A 24,788-nucleotide genomic window follows, 5' to 3' on the forward strand; every position below is an offset into this window, starting at 1 on the left:
ATCCCACACATTCACTCAGAATAACAACTATCATCTCCACCTGGAATCATTTCAAACACGCCATTTCATCACTTCTCACTGGTGGTCTCAACTGATGGGATGGCAAGCCCTGCCGGCGCAAAGGAACAGCCTCCTCAGCAGTTTGAGAGCTGCGTTTTACCAAAAAAACCCAAAGCTGTGGTATACATGACTTCATTTCCATAAATTAATTCCAGAGATTTGACTCATGTAAGAAGTAGATCCACTCCATTCCCAGAGGAAAAAAAAAAAAAAAGTCGACTCCACTAAGTGGGTTGAAATGTCAACAATTTTGAGCAGAGCTCTCCACCAGAGGAGTGCCACAGAGGAAGTACAGTTATCCTGCAGCCCTTAGCACCATCGCTGCTGGATTGTTACTTGACTAAGTGCTGTTATGTAACTTAACAATAAGGGGATTGACCTGAGAGAAAATACGTGCTCAGTGCTGGAGGAGAGGAAGAGAAACAGAGGAGAAAGTCACACACACATGGAAATGACAGAAATACACAACTCCAGGGATTGTCTGGCTCGGCAAAGCGAGGGCAGGGGCTCTGCTCAACACACACACCGCAGTGTGTTACATGTGGCTGGGTAGTCGTGTTCACAGGTTCTCTGACAAGTCTGTGAATGTTATCAAGTCAGATCGTGACCAAAGTAACTGTTGTCAGATCTGACGGGTGATGCAAACCTCGCAATATTCTTGGAAATAAAAGATTTTTTGTCTTTGCTCTACCAGGATTTTGACTTTGTGGGCTGAGAAAAACACAAATTATAACAATAAAAAATTCTGACATTTATGAGCTATGGTATGAATTATGACAAAGACATCTGTGTGCACCATTTCTGCAGTATAGCCAGTCTGCAAATGTTATTTGGTAATCACATCTTGTCTTTCTACTTAGTGCATTTCATGCACTGCTGGACTCTCCACTGTGACTGCAATCTACAGCATGCCATAATACCTGAATGAAACCATTTTCAATGTACACACACACACACACACATTGTGTATCTACACTAATGTACTATATGTTCATCAGTTTATCCTGCAGTGTCCTGTGCAATGAATGCCACATCATGTTGTTACTGTGCTACTTACATACCAGTTAGTGTTTGTATTTTTAACACCAGCTTACTGGTGCATCAGGGTCACTTTAACAAATTTCTACAGGTTCTTTGGAGAGTAAAAATTTAAATTTACTATATGTTTATATTATGAACCTAAGCACCAACGAAGGGAGATTATAACATATCCTATACACTCAGTGGATACACCCTATTTGCTCAAATTGACTTCCGATGTCTAGAGATGAAACAATTTGTTGATTAATCTTTTATTTAATTTACCAGCAACTATTTTTAAACTTTATAGAAATTGTATTTTCACACATGCATGTTTGTGCTGCAGAAGCGTGAAGTTACCCCGTACAGTTGAAACTTAGGTGTTAATTTTAACAAGTAATTTAAATGCCACTCACACAAGGGACCTCAAAATACAGCACAGAGTTCGAGTGGTGTTCAAAGATAAGAGCTTTGCAAAAACTTGTGAATTGTGAATGGCAGATGTAAACCACAGATGTGCTACCACAGCTTCTCTACTGCATCTCATAAGAGACACAAACAGAAGTAAAAAATTTCATCAAAATGCCACAAAATAATTGAGCGCCAGCATTACACGGCATTGTTGCAGCTGTTGCATCATTCAAAGAGGTTATGAATTCACATAGTGCTTCTCCATCTGACACCCTCTACATCAAGAAACTTCACAAGCAGAAAGGAGCCAGTTTCACACTTTAGAAACATATCTATTTCAGCTCATTCTTTTCTACTCCTTATGTGAAGTAAAGTACATAAAAAGCCAGGCAGCCCAGGAGATCTTGTTTAGGTTTGTAATAGCACAGAAGACCGAGAGAGAGAGAGAGCGAGAAGAGAAAGTGAAAACGAGAGGTCTTTTTCTGACTAAGGCCATATTTAGGAGGAGCTCTCTTACCAGATTAAGAAATATGTGGGTTTGGCTAAAAGGTGAGAGGGCACACAACGAAGTAAAGCTACAGATTTAACTTTGTCATAAAATGTGTTCGACTGTATAATCTGTGGAGGTGTTCACTACAAGGGGGACTTTTCATCTTGAAAAAAGAACATCTTGCTCTTTCTTTTTTTAGACCATCAACTGAACTTCCAGTCCTTGACCTCAGTGAACTAGTTTAACTATGTGAACTTGATGACCACCAGCCAATACACATACAAAAGGCGACTGAGCTACACAAGTGTGGGTTTGTAAGCAAAACATAAAGTTAGAGAAACCTGGTGCCCTTTAGACAAATTGGAAATATGTTTTTTTTTTTTTTTGTTTTTTTTTACTTGTGATGCTGTGATGTTGCTTGTGCAATAATCAAAGATCTGCCAGTTTGCTTCCTCTACCATCTTTTTCAGTTTAAATATCTTTGTTTTTAAGTGCAGCCTTATCTCTACATGTGACAGCCATGCACTTCACACATCATTTGCAACATTTCTGGGAAATATGCTGATTGGATTTCTTGCCAAGAATAGGATGAGAACATAAATACCACTCTCATGTCTGTACATTTGGTATGAACCTACAATCAGCAGTCAGTTAGTTTGGCTTAGCAAAAAGACTGGAAACAGCTAACGTGGTTCTCCCTGAAAGCAAAGTTAATTTGTCAATTTGTCTTTATTTACACAGATTAAACAAACAAGATTTAGAGTTGCTGATAAGGCTATATTTTTTTTCTTCCTGGTTTTATGCTATGCTAGGCTAACCGGCTATTTGTTCTAGCTTTGTATTTACCACACAGACGTGACAGTGGCATTGATTTTCTCTTGGCAAGACAGTGAACAAGCATATTTCCCGTAATGTTGTCCTTTAAGAAATGAAATGAATGTGGTGGAGAAACCAGGACTACTTGTAAGAGGTGTCATCTCAATGGACACTAGCTGCAGTAAAATCTCATTAGTGCAGCACGTCATTGGACAGGGATACCTTACAGTCAACATTTTGAGGGAGAAATGTGTAGCAGCTACCGAAAGTGACTGCTTAAGAGTCTATGATTTATGCCCCTGAAAGTGCAAGATAGCAGAAAAAGAAGCAGCAGAGAAGAGAAGGTGGTTAAGGTTTCTCTTCTCTCATTAATCTGATGGTAGGGGCTCCGAGGGGCCCGTAAAGTTGTCACTCAGACCACTGATTTACACCTTCCTCCTCCCTGCCAGCCTCTTTCTTCCACCAGCCTTCCTTGTCTAAATACACCGGTTACTGACAATTACAGCTCTCGTCTTTCTACCTCTCCATCATCATCACGATCTCCCAAGTCTGTCAGTCCATCTGTGCCTCTCTGTGTATCCTTTTACCTCCTTTTGCATGTCCTGTCAGCCTCTGGCAGACAGCGTCCTTTTCATTCCCCTTTTCTCCTTTACATTGCGTTTTCTCTGAACCATTTTCCCATCCTCCCCCCTTCCCTCTCCTCTCACATTCTCTCCATCTTTCTCTCCTCTCAACTCTAAACGAAATGAGACTGCAGCAGTACTAACTGCTGACTTGGGCTAATGCACAATTTTGTAATAATGCCTATTCGTTTAAGTCACCCAGGAAACGCATAATGGTGACATTATTGTGCACGGCAGCCTGTTAGCCTAACCCACTGAGGCTTTCAGCGTGGCCTGCATTCCTCCTCTCTCCAGCTCCTTACACCTAATGAACTAAAACAAAGTCTGGCATAAAATCTCCACTGGGATAATTGGCAATTTATTTTTTCGAAACACCACTACACTACACAGATCACTGAAGACTTAGAATAATACAGAGTCCACATTTGAATTAAATTAAAAAGCAATGTAAATATTATCCTGGTATTTTCTTCCTTTACTTGACAGACTAGACACTGAACACATACAGTATTTGCTCATCTCAACTCAGAGTACACACATACGCAATCACACTAAAACCAGAGGCACTTAAGCTGACAGGTAAAAGGCTGTATCTAAGATGCTTTTATTGTGGTAATAAATCTGTCTTTTCCACTTTCCTGTTGACATTCAACATCAAAAAACTGACCTCAAACCTTTTTCTCTAAGGGACCAGTACTGAGAGCTGAAGTAAAGACACACTAACCTTACATAAATGAACGATACACTTATGAGAATTGGACCAACTTCTTGTCAAGGTCTCCTGTAGTGCCAGTCTACAGAGCCAGCCATGGCAATGATAGTAAATTAAGGACACCTTACAATGCTCACTGCTAAGTGGACACCTGACATCTCTTCCCCTTGACAATTCAGACAATTATAAACACTTAGCAGTCAATCAATTAATCAATAAAATAATGGGCAGATGAATCAAAAATCAAAATAATAATAATTATGGCTCTACTGCTATTAAAATCAGTCTTCTGGCCATGTGCTGTCAAGAAAGTGATTTTATAAGAGATCTATATAAGGAACAAATATATACGTAAATCATTTTGTAACTACGCTAACAACTGGATCAGAATTAAAAAGAGTTCAAACAGAAGTGTGCTCTGCTTGTGTCCAACGCTGTGTATTTTGGCAGTTCCTCTTTCATTCATTCATTTTTCATTTGCCCTTTTTCATAAATTGAGGTTGAGTTGGTCTCAACTAATAATCCTCCTCATCAATTATTTCTTTGCAAGCTCTCTGTGACACAGCGGAAGATAAATAAACATACAAGGCACATTTAAGTGCTGCGTGACTTCAAGCTTACAGCGCAAGGTTCCTTTGTAAAAACCAGTGTGAACGTGATGCTGACCAGAACAAGGGCAATGACATCTTTTTTTTTTTCTTGTGTTCCACACCAAATGGACTAGAGCTACAGTTGTCTCTGTCTTTCCAAACCTAAAATGCCCTGAAATATGAAGGTACAACTGAGTGGAAATCTGTATTAGTGAGCAACACCAGGTAGCAAAGCGTCTGAGGTTGGTGCCACAACTTCATCCAAAGGGTAAACAACATCTCAGCCGGCACAAACCGAAGATCATGTGTGTACTGACTTTTGTTCATAAGTTAAAAAGACAAGTCTTGCCAGTGATACACTGGAGTCTACAGACTGTGTGAAACTAATCAGCTGGTGTCTTTGTCATCTCACCTTGCCTTTCTCAGCTCTTTAGTACTTTTCCATTCCTCAGCTAACAGCTCATTAACACAAGGCCAGAGCAAAAACAGAGACAAGGTGTCTGTTATCATTTAGCACAAGTCTAAACAATTTAGCTCCATTTACCCAAAATATCTAACCTCATGCTCACTGATTTGTTACACCTCTCCAAAGTGAAATATTTAAAACAATTTAACTGTAACACGACAGAAACCCAAAGGAAAGAACAGAGACGAGCGACGAAAAAAGCAATTATAGTTTAGGCCTCTGGAATAATTATGCATTGGGGAGATAGCCCCTCAAATTATTCTTAGCAAAAAAAAAAACCCAAAAACTGAAGGCCTAAAATGAATGTGTTGGAAAAGGACCTGAGAAAAAAAAAATCCCATTTCAGGAGTAAAATTTCAGATTTTCTGAGAAAAACAGAGCATGACTAATGAGGAGTGACTGTAAAAACTACTTGTCTCAGGAGCATAGTGAAGCTTTGTGAAAGCACAAATACCAAAAATATCTAGTCAGAAAATTTAGTCTCTACATAATACAGAATTGTAAATCATTTCCACGAAATCCCCTCAGAATAGTTTTAGTCTAATTAGATACACTTGTACATTTTTGCGTGTTGAGGTTGGCAAGTGCCCATTTTAATTGTTGAACTTGATGATCTGTCTTTTCCCACCAATTAACTGCTGAGCACCTGATGCATATGCAACAACTGTAAAAGCAATTAGAGAGCAAATTAACTCATCTCTAATTAAATTAGAGATGAGTTCACGACGTGAGTGCAAATGCTCACTTTGAATGAGCTTTGGTTCACAATTTCACACTTCTAGAGGAGGCGAGTCAGGATACAGAATCATAATCACCATGATAGAGAGCTTCCTGAACTCCTGCTTAGTTTTAAAACACTGGTTAGTATTTAATACAAACTGGAGTTTTCAGGTATAACATTTGAACATACAGACAACTTAGAAGTCTGCACTTTACTTCCGACAAAAGCATTTTCCTCTTGAATCTTTTGGATATTCAATAGCACTAGCAAATACAATTAAACCCACTTGGGTCTCAGGAGAGCCCACGGCATCTTCCATCTTGAAAATCTACTACATCATTCAGGCAGCGGGACCATCTGCCCTCTGATTGGACTCTGCTTTGTGACTGGACTTTCACTGTCCAATCACAGGTGTAAGGACAGGGTCAAAATTTGTACTAGCAACTTCAGCGTCACACAGCTGAGTTTTACACGCAGTTTTCTGTCTCTACACAGGCGTTCACAAAAGCACCTCTTTTTTCACATTATCACTACTGATTCACACAGTCACATATTTTTAATTAAAAAAAAAAAAACTTTTCTGCACATGCTCTGCTTTTTATGGGTTTACTCAGGTTTATTTTCAACTACTAACTTTGTGAATATCACTTTACAGGCTCAAAATCTCACTGGCCCTAATTTTAACCCGTACACAAACAGCTAAACAAGAACTTTGATTCAATAAAATACCAGCTAAAAGTTATGATTTTCATAAGGAAATATTTAACCAAAGACTAAGACAACACAAAGAATCTTGCAAAGCATTCCTAGCAAATCTTTAATTACCTCACAGCTTTGAGTACTCAAGGTTTCGATTCCCAGCCATACTGGCAGTGTTCCACCTAATGTATGCTAGTGAGGTTGGCCAAACTCTGCTAGGCTTTTCACTGACTAGGCTGTGAGCTGAACATCTTGGAGTGTGTTATCAAAGGTCCAGGGGCTTCAATGGTATGAGCCATCTGGGCTGCCGGGAGGAGTCACTGTGCTCCGATTGAAGACCAGCTGAACCAGGTACAGCAGTAATCTGCCCAACACCACACAGCGTAAACATCTTGTTAGGTTCTCTAACTGCAAACTAAGTATAAGGTGAGTGGACTGTAAGGTGGCTGAGTAAACGGGGTTAAGTAAAGGCCAAGTTTGCCCCAGAGGCCGACTCGCTGTGAACGCCACTGACCTAGATTAATACCAACCACAGCAGCGCCAGGACTATTAAAAACACCCAGGTTTCCTGTATCCTGCCTTTCTGTCTGTGTGTGAAATGATTCCATCTGTCAGTCTCAGCTGGGTTGTGAGAACACCACTGAATGCTGCTGCCCCCACACACACACACACATTATAGTACTTATACACACATACGCACACACACACACACGCAGACACCCAAAAACACAGACGTGTTGGCTGGGAACTGAGGCCAAGGTGGGTGTCTGGCTACATCCAGTCTCCAGGGAGGGGGCTCTGAGAAACTCTGCCCAGCATGAAAGGCTCGAGGATGGGGAGCGAGACATGAGATAGCGACTGTAGTCATCTCGGCAAACCATCACACAAAGCAGCGTTCGTTTAGAGGCCTTTATAATTCCAGCTATGAACGCTAACTGCACGAAATGTTTTGTGTCACTGCAACCTGAAAAGACCTCCTTTCAATGACAGCAGGTTCTCTCTCTCTCTAGTCCACCTCTGAGTGCTGTGCTTGTGGTAATCTCTTTTCAGCCTCCTTGTTTAATTAATAGCTTGCTTATAATAAGGCTAATTCATCACCGTGTGCATGTGTGTGTATTTCTGTCTATGTCTGTGTGCAATAATGTGTGTGTTTTCCTGCTTTTATGTATATGTATGTGTGTATCAGGCAGGTTTATTACAGTGGCATGCTTCCCTGACCAAGGACAGCAGCTGGTATTCAATAGATAACAAACAGAAGAAACACAGACAGCTAGCAAAGAAGAGCCAGCATATCCCTCAGCCACCTGTGAGCAAGAACACACACAGATGAAACTAAAAAAAATAAAATAAAATAAGAAAGACAAGACAAGGGCACAGACGGATTAGGAGGCACAACTGATATTCAGAGGAAAATAAGCGAAAGAGAGCTTAGTGGTAGAGAAAAAAAGCGAAAAGGTCAGGGATGAAGTTTATCCAAGGGAGAAAAGACATGGCCAAGTGGGTTAAAAGTGGAACAAAAGCCGTGTTCTCTGAGTTATATGAAATATTTCTGTCGTTCAAACTTCCCCTAAGGCTGAAAAGACTAGAAAACATATAACCTCTGTCCAAGGTGAATATCAACTTGCTGTGTATGGTGAAAGGAAAACAATTTTCTCATGGAACATTCCAGACAAGATTAAAGCAAAAAAAAAAAAAAAAAAACCAATGAAAATGTGGAATATTAACTGTATCAAATGTGGCAATGCTGCTTTTAAAAAAAAAACATCTTCAGTATTGCTGTAGGTAAATCAATGGCCTCATGCATCAGAGAAATCCCTGACATGGCAACAGCAATGAACTGTAGCTCTGTTATCGTACTAATGCACTCCCCTATCTCCTGATGGCACAAAACTTCATTAGCGGAAAAAATGTTCACCTAAGGTCAAAAGATGCTGGAAGATAGATAAATAAAAAGCAGCACACACTTTTGGTCTGGGAGCAAAACCCTGTTCAGTAAATGTTATATATTATAGCGAGTTATGTCTCTGCTTGATATGTCAAAAGATGCTGAAAAACTGCAGCATGCACATGCATTGTGCCTTTAAATAGCATGTCTGAAAACCCCAGGGATACCTGCTTCTAACTGTACAGAGAGTCCCGAGGGTAGAATTCACAGAAGACTGAGTAGGAGGGACTGAGAGTCTGTGGCTTCTCTCGAGCTCAGTGAAACATTAACCCACAGTAAATCCTTTTTGTTCAGGATCAGGAATCAAACATCTCCACATGGGTGAAAATCAAACATGTCTTTGTGCGAACAAGGTGACGAGTTAAAAAGCCAACCATCCCACTGAGTTTCTCAGCAGCAGAGAATCAAAGAATTAGCCTCAGGCTCGCCAAACATATCCATGATATCCATATTCATAATGGAGATAGCTAAGGTGATAAAACTACCTTTGCTCGGCTCCCCCACTCACTTTTTCAACACTTCCATAACTGCTAGCAACAAGTAGATAATATGCCACTTTTCCCCACAGATGAGTGATGAGAAGCAGGATGACAGCTCACCCTGTTTAGCTCTCTATACAGCAACAAGTAGATAACTGCTTTTGTGTGACATTGTGGAGGCATGTGTATGAGCGCTGATTCTCTGTAACAGCGACCATGATGATGTCCACTGCTCATTTAAATCAAGACAAGTGCAGGCTCTCACTTAACAGTGTGGTTTAGGAGTCAAATGGTTTCATGGATATCTGCCAGATTTCCCTGTTTGGACTCCTGCCAGTATTTGTGCAAGTAAAGAGGTTGTTAGATGCATGAAAGCTTGGTATGTGGACAGTTTTAACCTGGACTGCAAGGATAAACTTACAGCATTGAAAAATAAAGGTTGGGTTATTCTATTGGCCTAGGGGCTTGGCCATGGCAGCATTAAAAACAGTGACATTTAACAGCGAAATCAATTCATCTCAATATAATTGCTGCAATCAGTGGCTTCAAAGTTCAACTTTGGTAAACGACACGCAAAATTCACAATAGCAAGCCTGTCTCGACAGCGCTGATCTTGAGGGAACAGCACACTGGAGAGTCTAAAATGCAGAAATCTATCATTGGTTGTTAGCTATGCTACATCATCCACTCTTATTCAGTCTGCCGTGTTGGAGTATAAAATGCTGCACAAAAGATGAATGGTTTACAGACAGCGATGAGACTGTCAGCAACTGGGCTAACCAGCTCATGGAGCTTCTGTTCCCCTTACAGAACTCTTTATTGAATGAAATTATGAATAATACCGAGGACAAAATGCCCAGGAAGAGTGAAAGGCCTTTGAGAAAACAGAAAGAAGTTTGAAGAGCTATGTTGACCGACTAGTCCTAGCGTTTTCCCAGTTTTCAAGCATGTTAGCACTTAGCTCGCCAAAAACAGGTTTACAAATTAGCCCACCACAATGTCAGTGAGTGTGTAAAGACACCTGGATGGACTGCATGGTCACTGTCTGTGATCGGGTCTTAATGGTCTACGATTCATATCATGCAATTGTGACATCATAAGAATTAGAAATTATCAAGAACCTTTGAAACCAAACCTCTCCAAATCCATATTTCCTTTAATTATCAACTGAAGGCTTAAATGGAATAAATTAGAATAATGACAATAATAATAACACATCAGTGTGAGAGGCTGTGTCCACACAATGTAAAACCTTGAGGACAGGCAGGACTATGAGACCAAATACTCCACAAGAAGGTCAAAGTCCAGGGAGATCCATGGCACTTGTGGCTGCATACTACTCACAAAATAGCTCATAACAAACCACGGACCTGACGCCTCACTACAGGGCTGCTCAGTCAGAACCCCAGGGGCCCAGCCTAAGACAGGCAGCCCTACACAGCATCAGCAAGCTTGTAAAACAAGCTGTTAAACTTTATCTGCATCATAACCATTGCGATAATACACCACAGATGCCAGAATTTCAAAAACAGATTTCCCTGAGGGTTTTTTTTTCTGGATATTAGTCTACTCTTCGTGCTTATGTGTTGAGATAATCTGTCTGCTGCCATAAAGAAAGAATGTGATCATTTATAAAAAAAAAAAAATAGAACAAACAAAACCTCAGACTCAACATAATCAGTTAATAAAATAAGCTGATGCACCTTCAACAGCTATTAGAAGTAGCACTCAGACAGTGTGCCTGCATACTGAAAGTGTACATACTGCACTACATCCTATTAGCCTGCACATTCACAGAGCCATTAGCATTTAAATATGCAGGAGCTGTGCTCCTTTCAAAATGCCATTTTTACTCTGCTGCAAGGAGAGTTCTCCAGTTGTCATAAACAACTTTTTTTTTTTTTTTTTATTCAAGGACCTTTTCAAATGTCAGGGCCAATCAAACACAACACGACAGGTCTCTGGGTAGAAAAAAAAAATACAGCTCAGGGGGCAGAGAAGAAAAGCGGACTTATCATGCATATTCATGTGGTTGGAAGGTTCAATGACTGCTGTCTCTGAGAATTGTGAGCAGTTGCAAAACAATTTGTGTGGTAAGAGACAGCTGAAAAAAAGTAAGCTTTTAACTCTTTTCTCCCCCTCACCATGTCCAAATGTCAATGTCACAGACCCACAATGGCCAAAGCTCTGTGTGCCCACAAGTGACTCCCAAAACCCCAAATCCAACTGTTTTCCCCCCTTCTCCTCGTCAGCAAATTCAGGCAAAAAAAGTTTTCTCTGTGAAGTGGTGCTCAGCAGAATGGCAAACAAACAGAGCCATCTCTCCACTAGCAAGGGCTCACTTCAGCACTTTAGACATCTCTTTCAGTTTACAACTTGCCTAACATCAGCAGGATGGATCCTCCTGACACAAGTCTATGTCAGCTGGACTGGAAAAGGGGCTCTGCCGAGACACAATGGAAGCCCTCCTCCTCCTCCTCCTCCTCCTCCTCATGCCACCTCCCTCCTGAGACGCTGAGACAGGAGAGAGCGAGTAGGAAGGAAGGAACAGAAAAAAAGAGGAAATAAAACACAATACATGTGCCTGTACTTTATGTGTGTGTGTGTGTATATATATGTGTGTAATCCTCTTCAGGAAACTTCACCAGCTCGGACAGAGAGTGCTGCACGCCTCACTGCTATCTTCCTCTCTATCTGTTTCTGTCTCTCTCATTGCTTCACTTCCTGCCTCTCTTCATTAGTCTCTGTCTCTTCTCTCTGGCTCCAGCAAGGCACAGTCATCCAGGAGGACATTATTAGCTGTCAGCATTAACAACCAGCGTAGCAGCAACGGCAGCAGCGGCAGCAGCACTGGGTTTCATAACAATGCTCACAGAAAGCCTCTTCTCTGCCCCAGCGAGAGGAACAGGCAGTCAGGACAGCCTGCTGCGTGCAGATGGTGCTTTGTCTCTGCTAGTTCCTGCAAAAGTGACACGCAGACGCAAACGCCAGCACACATGTACATGCACACATAGTTGGAAGACGTTGCCACTATTCATTCCTAATCCTCTGAGGTTTGTATGAAAGTTAATGGCAGGTGTTTAAAGCTCTGGCTATGCCAAGTGAAGGAGGGGAGGTGAGTGGGAGAAGATCAACTAATATTTTTCCTGTGTGCTTGCACACACACACACATTTCCTTGTTGGAAAGACACATTAACTCCCTATTAGGTCTCCAAACTACGCCCCTTCATCCATCCTCACACAACCCCCCCCCCTCATTCCATCTATCCCTGGCATAATGTCCATGCATGCAGTTGAGAGCAATTAGGAGTTCTTTGGAGGAAAATGGCCAGTCATTAAGGAGGAGCAGGGACTCCACAGTGTGATGGTTTACACCAGGTGGGAGGCTATTAGCCAGCCAAGTGGTGTGAGCAAACTCCCATGGTCATAAATACAGGCAACAGTAAACATCCTCCACTGTTCGCACAGTGCTGCCAAGAGATTTTCTCCAATCATATAATGAGTTAATAATTTAGAGAAATGTTCATCTATGTATCCTCAACATACTGTATGCACATTCACCATACTATAGGCTAGAGTCATTTAAATCATTTTTTACCCCGGCCCTTTTGGCATGTTACTAATAACATTAACAATGGCTCTGTTCAAATGCCCCAGTAAGCAATGACAGTGTGACAGAGAGGGCCCTGAAACTGAAGCAGCAAAATGGAATTCAGCCACCATTCATTTTATTATTTACACCTGTGCTTTTATATTAAAAGCAACCTACAGTATTCTCATTAATTCTGTACATATAACAGAACTTCCACTCAGCTTTTTGTTATTTCATCTGGACAATGGCATTACATAGCTGGAACAATTGGCTGAATACCTTTTGGAATTGCCCAGCACAAATAAAGCAATCTGAAGACATCACCCTGGGCTCTTGGAATGTTTGATAAGCATTTTTCACTATTTTCTGCCAAAAGACAAAATAATTAATCAAAAATTACCTGATAAATTCTGAAAATAATCATTACTTGCACTGTGTAAATACATGTCACAAAAATCTAAGCTCAGAGAGAAAAATCTTCAAAGATCCTGAAGAGTTAATATGAAAGCTTGATCTCAGTTTTCTACATAAATTACCAGACTACATCTACAAGACTCCCAGCCATTAAACTTGTAAACATTCAGAGACATGATGAGCAGGAAAACAATGCCGCAGTGTCATAAACAACACAAAGAATAATGAAAATCTAATACAACCACTAGTGTAACTTGTTCAGTTAATCATTTTGGATTTAATATTTAAGACTCTGCAACAGTGAGAAAATATGATTCTGCAGTTTTATGTTTGATCGTGTCACTTAAAAACCTTAATGCTTTCAAATACAGCAGTGGACTATAATTTGCTTGTTTTCTAGCCACTGCGCCAGCTGAACTGGGAGTGACTATTAAATGCATTATTTTGAACTGGCAAAGCTTGCAAACAAGCTTGTAGGATGCCAATGTGGCAGGAGCAAGCTACAGCAAAAACAGGTGTGAGAGCATGAAAAATGACTTTGGCAGCACTTAACAGCCAACAACTGAGGATGTATCTATTTCTCCATACTGCGTACAGTATATCATATCGATGGCAGACAAGAGTGCATCCACCCCAACAGACACACACACACACAGAGACTCAGAGCATACAATATCTCTTAAGCACACTGGGTAAGCAGGCTTTATCAGTGAAGAGAATCAGACACCTGCTGCTGTCTGGTGCTGTCCACATTCACTCTCCCAAAACTGTCCTTCACAACTGCAAACAAAAACGACTGAGACACAACAGAGCATGATATAACAAATGAGAAACAGGTGCTGAAAAATTGGAGAGTGCACCAATTAAACAACTAAACACACAGTAGATTTTAAAACGGCTGTTCTCTGAGACAAAACTATTACCAGCCAACATGAGATACAGTACAACAGCTGCTCAAGGAATAATTGAAATACAACAGTTCCTTCATCATTGTAATGCCTCTGAGGCACACAGTTCTCAATTTGCAAAGTGCACTACTTCACAGCAAAATCTTTGCTTTCAACATCAAAGCCTTAATGCAATCTGAGAATTAAGTTTTAAGATGTCTTAAGATCTGTGTTACAGAAATTCTGCAGGTCTTTTTGAAACAAAGAACAATGGCTCACATTCAAATATTATATCATGAGACTATGAAACTTTTAGCTAAAGTGGCAAATTGGCTATTGTTGAATGAACGGCTTAAAACCAAAAAAAAACTCAAATAAATTGTCTTATGTTGAATTTCTCAACATAACACAATTGCCACTGCGTCAAAAGACCTGCGGTATGAATCCTAAATCCTCCATGCTCTGTGATTTTGCATCATGGCGACTGGCATCAGGCTGTACATTTTGGGCCTCTTGCAGATGGCACAGTGTAATTTCACACCCATTACCTCCTCTCCACAATGCATAGCACAATCACATGACAGTAAAATCCTCTCAAACCAACTCCTATGGGAACTTTTAGAAGCCGTTAGTGGCCTGGCCATTATGGGAATTCTCAGAAGAGTTCACAAGAGCTATTTCAGCAGCGTCCAAATTACTGTGTTAAATGGAGTATAAGGCTCTGAGAATATGATTAACCAATTGTAATTGCTTTGCTTCTGTGACTTCAAAACAGGCAGTCAATGCACGATTCAGATTTCTTTTCTTTTGCTGCGCTTCTAGCTCGTCCTCGTTATAAAGTAAGCATGTCCACAAAAAACAGAAGGACATGGCAGCAATGCAAGAAAGTAGCCTCAGAATAAACATGCATCCTCTGTCCAAAGAAAACCACATGCCATATGAGCGGGTGGTGAGCAAAGTGAGGAACTGCACCTGTGCTTTCAAAAATCATCATCTCTTCCTGCTTCGGTGCACTTGCTCCCCAGCTTGCCTCCCTGCTATCCAGCTTGTTATAATACAGCAGAAACACACAAATGAGTCCCTACACAAGCATGTTGTACAGCAGATCAGCCATGTACATCAGTGCTCTCTACAAGCACAAATCATGTTCGTAATCACAGTACACTGACTCCACCAGTCACCAGGGAATATCTGTTGAGGCAAATGAGACTCCTGATTTCCAATACAAACACGTGCACACACACACACACCCATCAACGCTGATAGCCACCATCAAGCACAAACAGAATGCATGACATAAATATTAAAGCGTTGGTTTCGCATTTTCTTGGCATTTTCCTCCTCAGCGATAAATCAAAAGACCTGATAGGAGCTGCCATGTGCATTGTGATGCTGCCTGTGATGCTTTTGCCTTGGGAGGCCAGCTTTCATATCTGAACACATGCAGGCCACAAAGACGTGAGAGGAAGTTCAACCCCCAGCAGAGTTGAAGGCGGCAGATAAGGGGAGGGATATGGAGAGGCGAACAGGGAGGCAGTTGTAGCAAGTAGGACTGAAGGAGCTGGAAAAAAGGAAATCCCAGTAAGCAATGACAAACTAAGAAGTATTGTATCTGTTGTATCACCAGTAAGTGATATATATCTGGGGAGAAGACACTCTCCATGATCTCTGATTAAAAGCAGGCCAAATAATATGTTTCAGATGCAAACATTTGCCTCTGGAAGGGTGCGGGCCACAGCCTGCATGTCATTAACAAAGGCCTTTTCTCTGCAGGCAGGCTCCACTCTAAGTTCCCCTGCCTGTTGTGACAATGCCCGGGGGTGGGGGGGGGGGGGGAGCAGATGTCCGTTGCCAGCAGCACATCTGCATACAGCCTCAATCCCCACCCCTTCACTGGCCAGACAATGGAGCCACCCTCCTCCTCCTCCTCCACTTGAAGCTTTCTTCCATTGGAGCCTCCAAATGCAGTTAAAAAAAAAAAAAAAAAAAAAAAAAAAGAAGAGGGAGAGTGGAGAGAGTTTCCTTTTGAGAACCAGTGCCCACTCTGCCTGTCAAAACTGTGAAATGGAAGGATTAACCTCCTATTTCAAAATGTGCAGGTGCTCATATGGATGCCTGATTGGGTCACTAATTAAGCACACATTAATTAGGATGATTGGTTTGGTTATATACATGCCAACAAGAAATGCTACAACTGCATAAAAACACACTTGAACCAAACTTTTGATCAAACTCTTTAAGTGCATGTTGATATTTCTATTTCCTATTCTTATTATTAAGAGTCTATCAATATTTACCAAAAGAAAATGACTCATGATTGATCTTAATTGGATCTCCAATATCTTCACCATTGCCTTATAACTGCCCAGCTCATTAGGAACTTAATAAAGCCTATTCCCACCTCACTATGAAGTGGAGTGTCGGCTAATGTCTACTCCCACGCTCCCTTGTCCCTCCTTGCTGATGGCGCAGGGACACATGGACAGCGATGCGAGTGTAGCTTTCAAAACTATACCCCGGTTGGAGCACACACTGAAATATTTTTACACCACCTTTTACAATAATCTTGAATCCTACCTCGACTGGATGTTTACTGAGAGTTCAAACGTCGGCTTTGGGGGCTCCAGAAATAGCATCGCAGGCTACGCATTTCAAATTCGCTTGTTATCTCGGATTTAGATAATGATCCACCTTTAGATGACATAAAAACTTAATCCTGAACGCAACGGGACAATCTCCGGCGCTGGGAAACGGTGCCTGGTGTCGGTTTTTACGGGGGGAAGTAGCCTCGGCTCTCGGTGTGCCTGGTTATCCTGCTGTTTACTTATACGCTTCATAAACACTCCTATTCTTTTCCTCCTGCCAGAATTGAGAGGTGTGTATCAGTTTGCTTTTCCTTTTTTTTCTCTCGCTTTTTGAGTGAGGCGGAGCCTTTGCCCACTTCTCCCTCACACACACACACACACGCACACAGATGAGAGACACTTCTTGCAGTTAATGATGTTGATGGAGATGGGACAGTGGGAATTTTCGAGAAAGGCGATTTGTCGTTGTGATATCTGTCTCTATAATTTGAAGTCTTGATCAATCCGATGCAAGACGGCTTTTCAAAATAATATGTTAGCGAAACGCTTAAGGGACAGGTTAAGATTTTAGGTCTCGCTTTAATACAATGCCCACATACCCATATGCACTTATTAGTTCCTGTTACCAGAGCTATGAGGAAACTCTTTTCATGTCTTGTGTATTTTTGGTTTTTGATTTTGTTGTTTGTGTGTTAGCGGTTTTGTAAGAGCTAGTTTCAAACGTGATTAAGTCAAAACTTGAGGATTGTCTGTTGTTATAATGTGTGGGCTGCAACTAATGATTATTTTCATTATCGATTAATCACTTAGTCCAAGATGATGATTTTAGGACTGTTACAGAGTAAGAAGTGCCTTGAGCCGTTTAGAGTAAGGGAGAAATATTCCTAGCTAATGTTACAATTACATCGGCTAAGTTAACCCAACAAAATGGTCTGTTTGGTTGCTAATGTTATTAGCATAACATTTTGTAATTTAAGACGTGTTATTTCTACAAAGTGTAATTTAAAAACTAAACTTATGACAAAACATTTTGATCAAGTGTGAGGTCAGATGTGCCTTTTTCCCATTACCAGCACTTCTTCTTCTCTTTAATATAAACTGGTCAAATATATTAGCAAGCTAACTATTGTCATTTGGTTCAGTTAGACTGTTACAGGTGTAAATATCTGGTAACAGTTAATCTCTATGTGAAAACTAGTTTATGTGGTGCCACCCATTTTTTATTTAATGATTTGTAAATTGACAATTGAAAAACAAGACATTCTAACAAGATAGGCTGTAGAAATCCGAGGTCATGGCGTAGGGTCTGGGCTAGCCTCTGTTCCACTAGCTCCTGTAACTCAGTGCTATCTCTCATTCAACATTTCTTTCATCGATCTTTATTTAAATTAAATGTGCTACTGGGGTTTGCTTTCCATATTCTATGACAAATCAGCATCCATCACCTGCCATTATTAACTGCAACTTTCAGAATTTTAACAAATTACTTTGTGGGCACAGAAAAAACTACAACTTCCATGAAAATTCATAGGCATGGCAACAAAACCAAGTCACACCAAGAAATGGCTTGGTTTTGTCCATATCCATAAATGCCACCAAAGCTCTCCTCTGAAGTAGTTTTTCTAAAGTTTTAGCAGAAATCTCATCTGTCTAAAAACCTTTACAGCTTTCATTCCCCTCTGTTGTTCTACCATTGTAGACATATCAGACCCTTGACTTGCTCATGGACTAGCCTCTTTTGGCAGCCCTGCGTACAGCCGTGGCCTTAGCTGTTTCTCTTGTGTAGACAGATAAATTCAGCAGTCAACTGCGTGGTGACTCAGTTCATTCGTCCTCTTCAAACTACAGGTGCAGACAGCAGCAACTGCAGCTGTGCCTTGATGCAATGCTTAAAACATGCAATCTACTGTATTCTCCCTTGTTTTTAGTCCCAGTCTCAGTAGTAGACTGATTATGGACACTCCATTCATTCACACAGTAGTGCCGGCCATATAACACGGCACAGATGGCAGAGAGCATCTTTGGATTTCCTGTCATTTCACTCTCTGCATAGTTTCCCAACACTTCCAGTGTTCCAGTGTTTGAATGGAGCTTTCCACAAAGACAAAGAAAATCACTGCAAGCAATAGATAAATCATTTACATACCTTCTCTTCTGTGTCTTGCTGTAGCTTCTGTACCATCGACCCCGAGTGTGTGGTCCCAGGCCTGGGGGCTCTTGGCCCTGTCCTGAGAGCTTCTTTCCCTGTGGTCATTTTGTCTCCAGCACAATGTAGCAACTGGGCATAAATCCAGACACTCCAAAGACCAACACCAGCCAACAGGGGACACCAACAGAAGCATATGTTTTCAATGGCAGGAGAGAGGATGGATGATAGGCGAAGAGGAGACAGAGGAAAGTGTTTGAATCATTGCTGTGAGGTTGTATCTGTAAGTCAAAACCTGTTTTAGATGAAGGTATTCTTTTTCCCCACTAAATAAGACAGTAAGCGCAGGGGCTCTTCAGTCTCTAATGATAACGGACTGAGTTAATGGTTTAGTTCATTATTTAATGATGTTAAGTGACATGTATAATGAAGTATGTGACATCCATATGTTGGTGTCCTAAATTCAATCGCCAAATGTGGAAGAATTATCTATTATTCCCCTCTCAGTGCCTTTTTCAATTTAAGAGTTGTTTGAAAAATGCTTTATTGCCACAGATTTAATCCAACAAAAGGCTGTGTTTGCTAATTATAAGCTTACCTTCTGCTGTGTTTACTGTAGGTCGCTTAGTAAAGCACCTCCCTTTATTTGTCTCAGCACATTTTTAAAGCAAAATAATACATTATATATGTAATAAACCAATTAGATTCAGAAAATATGCAATATGTCCCACTTTTTTTTTAATTACACTCTCCTGCATAAGAATCCGGTTTTACTAAACCAGTACAGTGCTGTAGATTATTAAAATGTTCACTACATTAGAGTTTGATACCATGATTTGCTTTTGTTTATACAGTAGTTAGAGCATGACAGCCAACACACACACTCACACACACCTCTAATCTGTTCACTGTACAGTGGGTATTTGAGAGGATCAGTAGTGTGCGACTGCATATTTCTGCAGAGAGACATTATTTCTTCCCTCAATTCCTTCTGGCAGAGATCTGAGTGTTTGACCTTTTTAAAATGCAAAGCGATTCTTCTACTCCAGAGAGTGAACGGGAGGCTCATGATTGTGCTACTAAATTTGAGGGACTTAATGCAGTAACTCACAGAGAGGGAGAGCTGTTCTGCACCTGCTGAAGTCTTGACTTGGTTACGGGGATACAATAACACCTCCAAGGGTTATGTTAATCTTTAAAGACAGGTTATTCTTATGCTGCTCCACTCTTTACCTCATTTGAATGAATATTTCACTGCAACCTTGAATCAGTCTCTCATGCTTAAATCACTTTATTGCATATCATTTCCTTTTCCTTGGTCCTACACGCGTACTATAACACATAGGTCATTTACTTTGGAGTCTCAAATATCCAACTGTGAAGATCTTTATTCATTCAGTCCATCCATTCATCCATCTTTTATTCAAACAAATAATCTGTTACTATTCAGAATATGTTTGTATAAATCACCATGGATAAGCAAGCTACCTCTGATGTGAATTCAGCTGCGATTATAGATTAACATTTCACATCGATTCACATCTTTCATCCTCCTTTAGAAAGGGAAGTGCAGCTAATTTAACATAAACATTGCCACCAGAGCACTTATCATTATCAACAGCTAAAAAGTGAAGATCATGTTAATTGCGAATTTAACAACTAACACTACACTCTACATATGGGATATTGTAATGAGCAGCTCATGGGAGTGTAATTTACATTTGGTAATAATGTCAGATTGTTAAGAGTGTGCCATTGTACTGTATGTACTCCTCCACTAACACAGACAGTTCAGCAGCAGAATGTCTTTTAACATAGCTTTTGAGATGGCACAATGTGATTCAAACAAAGACACACAATACCACTCTGACCGCACTCACATCTAATTATATTCCGCCCCAGTCATAGCAGCCTTTAAAAGACACTGGCATGCCTTTAATGTCTTGTATTTATGCCTCCAATAGAATGTAAATGAGACAGATTTACCCCTTTGACTGGAGAATAAGTGTGAAAACAGTTAATTAGACTTGTTGTGAGGTCTCTGGTTGTTTTTTACTTCCTCCTACAGCATGAAATAGAATACTGTGAATGTTTATGTGAGACGTTCAAGCCGTTTCCCAGGCTTACTACATAAACTGCTGATACGGAATGTGTTGGAGCAGAATTTAAGCTAAATTGCCTGAAGCGTCAGTTTGTTTCATTTGCACTTGTCCCTTCCAATTAGAGGACCATCTCAAATGACTTGTTGACATATTTTTTCATAAGGTTCCTTGAAATAACATCCTTCTTTTGGTCAAGTATGAGAGACAGCAGAATCTGTGGGGTGTGTGGTCCATCTCCTGACCTGTAAATTGGAATAGATTTATCCATTTTACCTAATGAGATTAAATTGGTGTGATGTTGAGGTTATGAAGTAGCAGACTGGATGAAACTAAGAGGTGGAGCTTCTTAAGTAGTGATGAAATACTTGGTAATATTATACAAATGCAGAAAGCCAAAGTGAGCCACTGTTTGATCAAAGATGTTTTTTTGAGCGGAGGATAGAGGTGTCCATTTTTGTCGTCTCAAATTTGCCTCTGTGTTGCTACCCCTTACTCTAAATATATAATAAAGCACAAGATCAGGAATCTGTGAGACTGATTCTGCTTGAAAATGTGGCATTTTTGAAATATCTCATTTCACATACTAAATACATCTGACATAAATGAAACCAGTCGATCTTTTTTACCCACATTTAGTGTAATTTTGCTCATTAACCGCAGCTATAACAGCTTTTCTTGCAAACTGACAGTGTGGAAATGCAGTTTTCTTCTTATAAACTATGCATGATAAATTCATCCATCCTTGTATAAACTATTTTCTTGTTCTCTCTCGGGAGGGATACTTGAACAGACTGCCTGCTTGTAGGTCTTTGTTTACAACCAGCCTAATGTAATTATACTCACCACCTACACACAAATTAGCATGCAAACTGTGTCGGATGTTTGAAAAATACATGGAGGAATGTGATTTGGTGCAAGGATAGGGCTGATCATCTGAGACAATGTTTCTGCAGTGCTGTTCAGTGCCACGATGCCAGGCTGGTGGACCGCACAGCTGCAACATGGGAGGCAGGCCTGAGCTGGACTGAAGCTAACAAGCTCCAAAGTACTCCATTTAAACACACATGTGCTGTGCAAAGTCGCTTTAGCAGGGGAGCTCTTATCGCCACTGAACAAACTCCTCAAGTGATGGGAATGTTCTCAGGATGTTATCATGTCCTCTGTGGAAGTGAGATAGCCAGCCATCTTTATCACCACGCTCAGACTCTGAAGGGCCCCTGACCATTACAGGAAAAAGGACCACTAGGCTGCCAGGGGACACTAACCAACTGGCTGCCTGGAAAAATAAGACTGCCAGGGAATTGGAAGTATTGCAAGTTGAATGACTGACAGGAGATTGGAAGAAGACTTGCTGTTAGGTAGTTTAACCCAGCCAAGGGAGTCAACTCTATGTCTAAAAAGCCGTTTTGGACCTTACAGTTTTTATTTAGACAGAATGGTGAATGTCAGAAAAAGATTAAATATTACACATAACGAAAAGTCATACCTTGACACCTTACTAAAAATGATATAAGAGGAGAGAGAAAAAAATCTAAATGAAATCAGGAAGGCTAAACATTAGTTATGATTGGGAAAAGGATCAACAGAAAAAAAAATCTCTGTGATATGTGATTTAACTGCAGCATCTCCATGGCAACTCTCTTTTCAAGTCACATCTTTAATGAATAGGTAATGGACAAAATGCACAACTTCATAACGTCAGAACAGATGCCAAAACTGACACAAGAAAAATAAAGGTAGATTTTGTTTGACAAAAAGTGATTTCGCTGTGCTCATAACAGAGTATGTCAAAACAGCAAGGCAGCCTTTCTGAGAAGAAAACACACACACGCATACACAGTGTACCATAGCAACACAAATCTTCCTTCCGTTGCTGTTATTTTGACTGTCTGGCAAATCCACCTCTTGTTTTCAAAGCATTTTTTTCTCTAACAGGTGCAAAACCTCTCAACTCCACACATCAAAGAGACACATGCACCTGCGAATAAATCACAGCAAATGGTAAGAATCCAGACTAGGGCCTCCTAACACCAAAGAGGTAGGATTCAAAGTGTCTGATTTAATATTCATGAAGTGCAAGGCTTTGGTGGTTGAATGCTTGTTTACTGGGATGTGTCTTTTGTCCTTGGGAGAAGATTTGATATTCCACCAAGAAACTGTATTTACATATACTCGCCTCTACATGATACAACACACACATCTCACTTAATGTGGCATGTACATACAGTACACACCACCACATACTGACTAATGACTGACACACCGTTTCTGTAACCTCTTCTAAGAGTTAAAGCCTTGCTTCTATTCTGACAGAGCTAATGAGAGTTTCAGATTATGGAGTGTTTGTGGCTTCTGTGCGGAGGAGTTGTTCAAGTTGTGGCGAGTCCAAAATAAAGTGTAGTCTGCAAACTGCACCCACAGGGACAGAGGTGGCAGACAACCGGTCGGCGCCAGACAGAATCAACCAAACACAAGCACAGGTGTTTTCCAGTAATAAACACTTCCTCCCCTCTCGTCAACACCACCTCACCTTTTTAAAAAGTGTTTTAGATTAATTAAGGTATGATCTGACCACCAAAAATGTTTACCAGCTACACACAGTAGGCTTCTGTTTCAGTGACATGGCAAGGAAAGGGTTAAAATAGAGCTGGTAACCCTCTTTTTTCATCTGTGCACCTGTTTTTTTTTCTCTCTGTTTTATCAAAGATACGGTCATTATAAAACCCTGCGCCTTGTAGCTTGGTGTCATTCGTGCACCTGCATCCAAGGATCAGTTTTTTTGGCAGCGATGTGTGAGATAATCTCACAGTGAAATCACAAAGGGCGGCTGTTCCAGACAAATGTCTCTCAGCTTTCTTGTCTTGCTATATAGAAACTGTGAGATCTACTTCGGCATTTTAAAAGTGAAACAACTCCTACAAGGTCGGCGCTGTATGTGGATCAGCTAATTACTACAGCTGAAAGAAAGCTTGTGAGAAAAACCCATCTCCCCAATGAGTACTTAAAGAAAGAAAGCAGCTGGTCAGAGCATACTCTGGAGAAAACATCAGCTATTGGAGAGAGCGGTTGGGGATACTTTTCACTTAAGTGCTTTTCTCCGAGCAGTGCTCTCTGTCATTCGCTCCCACGCTTCCTCCTCTCTTGCATGGGCGACACACACACATGTATCCATCCCTTTCATCCCCAGGGGTGAAACAAACCCATGCATTATGACTCAAATCAAGCTTAATTTATTTCACATGCTCTAATTTAATGTCTTCATGTTGATATGCATTGAATAAAAATAGCTGGATTATTTTTCTAATTATTTCCCCCCACATTTTCCCTCCCAGAGCATGCACATTACACAGGGGTTTTGGTTATTACATTTCTCACACAACTTGGCTGTTGAACAGCTCAGTGGATCCTCAGGCCAACTGATAACTCAGCAAATGATGCAGACCTGCTGCCCTCTGCTGGCTAAACTGTGAACCCCTAACAGTCTTCACAGGGATCCCACTGTAGGTTCTGTTATAAATAAAACCATGACAGTCCATAGGCCGATTGTTTTTAGGTACCCATTTTTACCCTACTTTGTACTTATGCTAGACTTTTTGAAGAAGGTCTATCAAAGGATACATTTGAGCTGCATTATGGGAAATGTAGGCTCTATTGATTAAAAAGTCTGTATACCTCAGCCTCTGCTGCTTTGTCTTTGTTTTGTGCATCTCCCAAGTGTGATGCCCAATCAGTGGAGCGCTCTGTTAGATATGTTAATAACATAACTGAAAGAGTAATTTGATTGCACCGAAAGTTACATTTGTATTATAAGCAGATTATTAACAGTCCACTTTCTAGTCTAATTAGGGTTGTTGTGGAATAAAACCTTGTTTGGAAGGTTTCTCTGTCTGGAATACAGCTGTCAAAAAACTCTCAAAACTAGACAAAATGCCATCTGATGTTTCTAATTCAGTTCTTTATTTGAAAGCCAGATCCAGCTGTACTATGTCCTCTCAGTGATGCCATCTAGTGCCTTAAATGTAGGAGTACC

The 24,788-nt window shown here is 40.7% G+C and overlaps 1 protein-coding gene across 1 annotated transcript in view; it reads right to left on the reverse strand.

Moving 5' to 3' along the window:
- Positions 1-16,784, reverse strand: part of ctbp2a (C-terminal binding protein 2a) — a 60,022-nt gene extending 43,238 nt beyond the window's left edge. The window contains exon 1 of the mRNA XM_041050437.1: positions 16,503-16,784. The gene's annotated coding sequence lies outside the window, so the exon portion shown is untranslated. The remainder of the gene's footprint in view (positions 1-16,502) is intronic.
- Between the last annotated feature and the right edge of the window lie 8,004 nt (positions 16,785-24,788).

Source organism: Toxotes jaculatrix, chromosome 11 (assembly GCF_017976425.1).
Source record: "Toxotes jaculatrix isolate fToxJac2 chromosome 11, fToxJac2.pri, whole genome shotgun sequence".
NCBI lineage: Eukaryota > Metazoa > Chordata > Actinopteri > Toxotidae > Toxotes > Toxotes jaculatrix.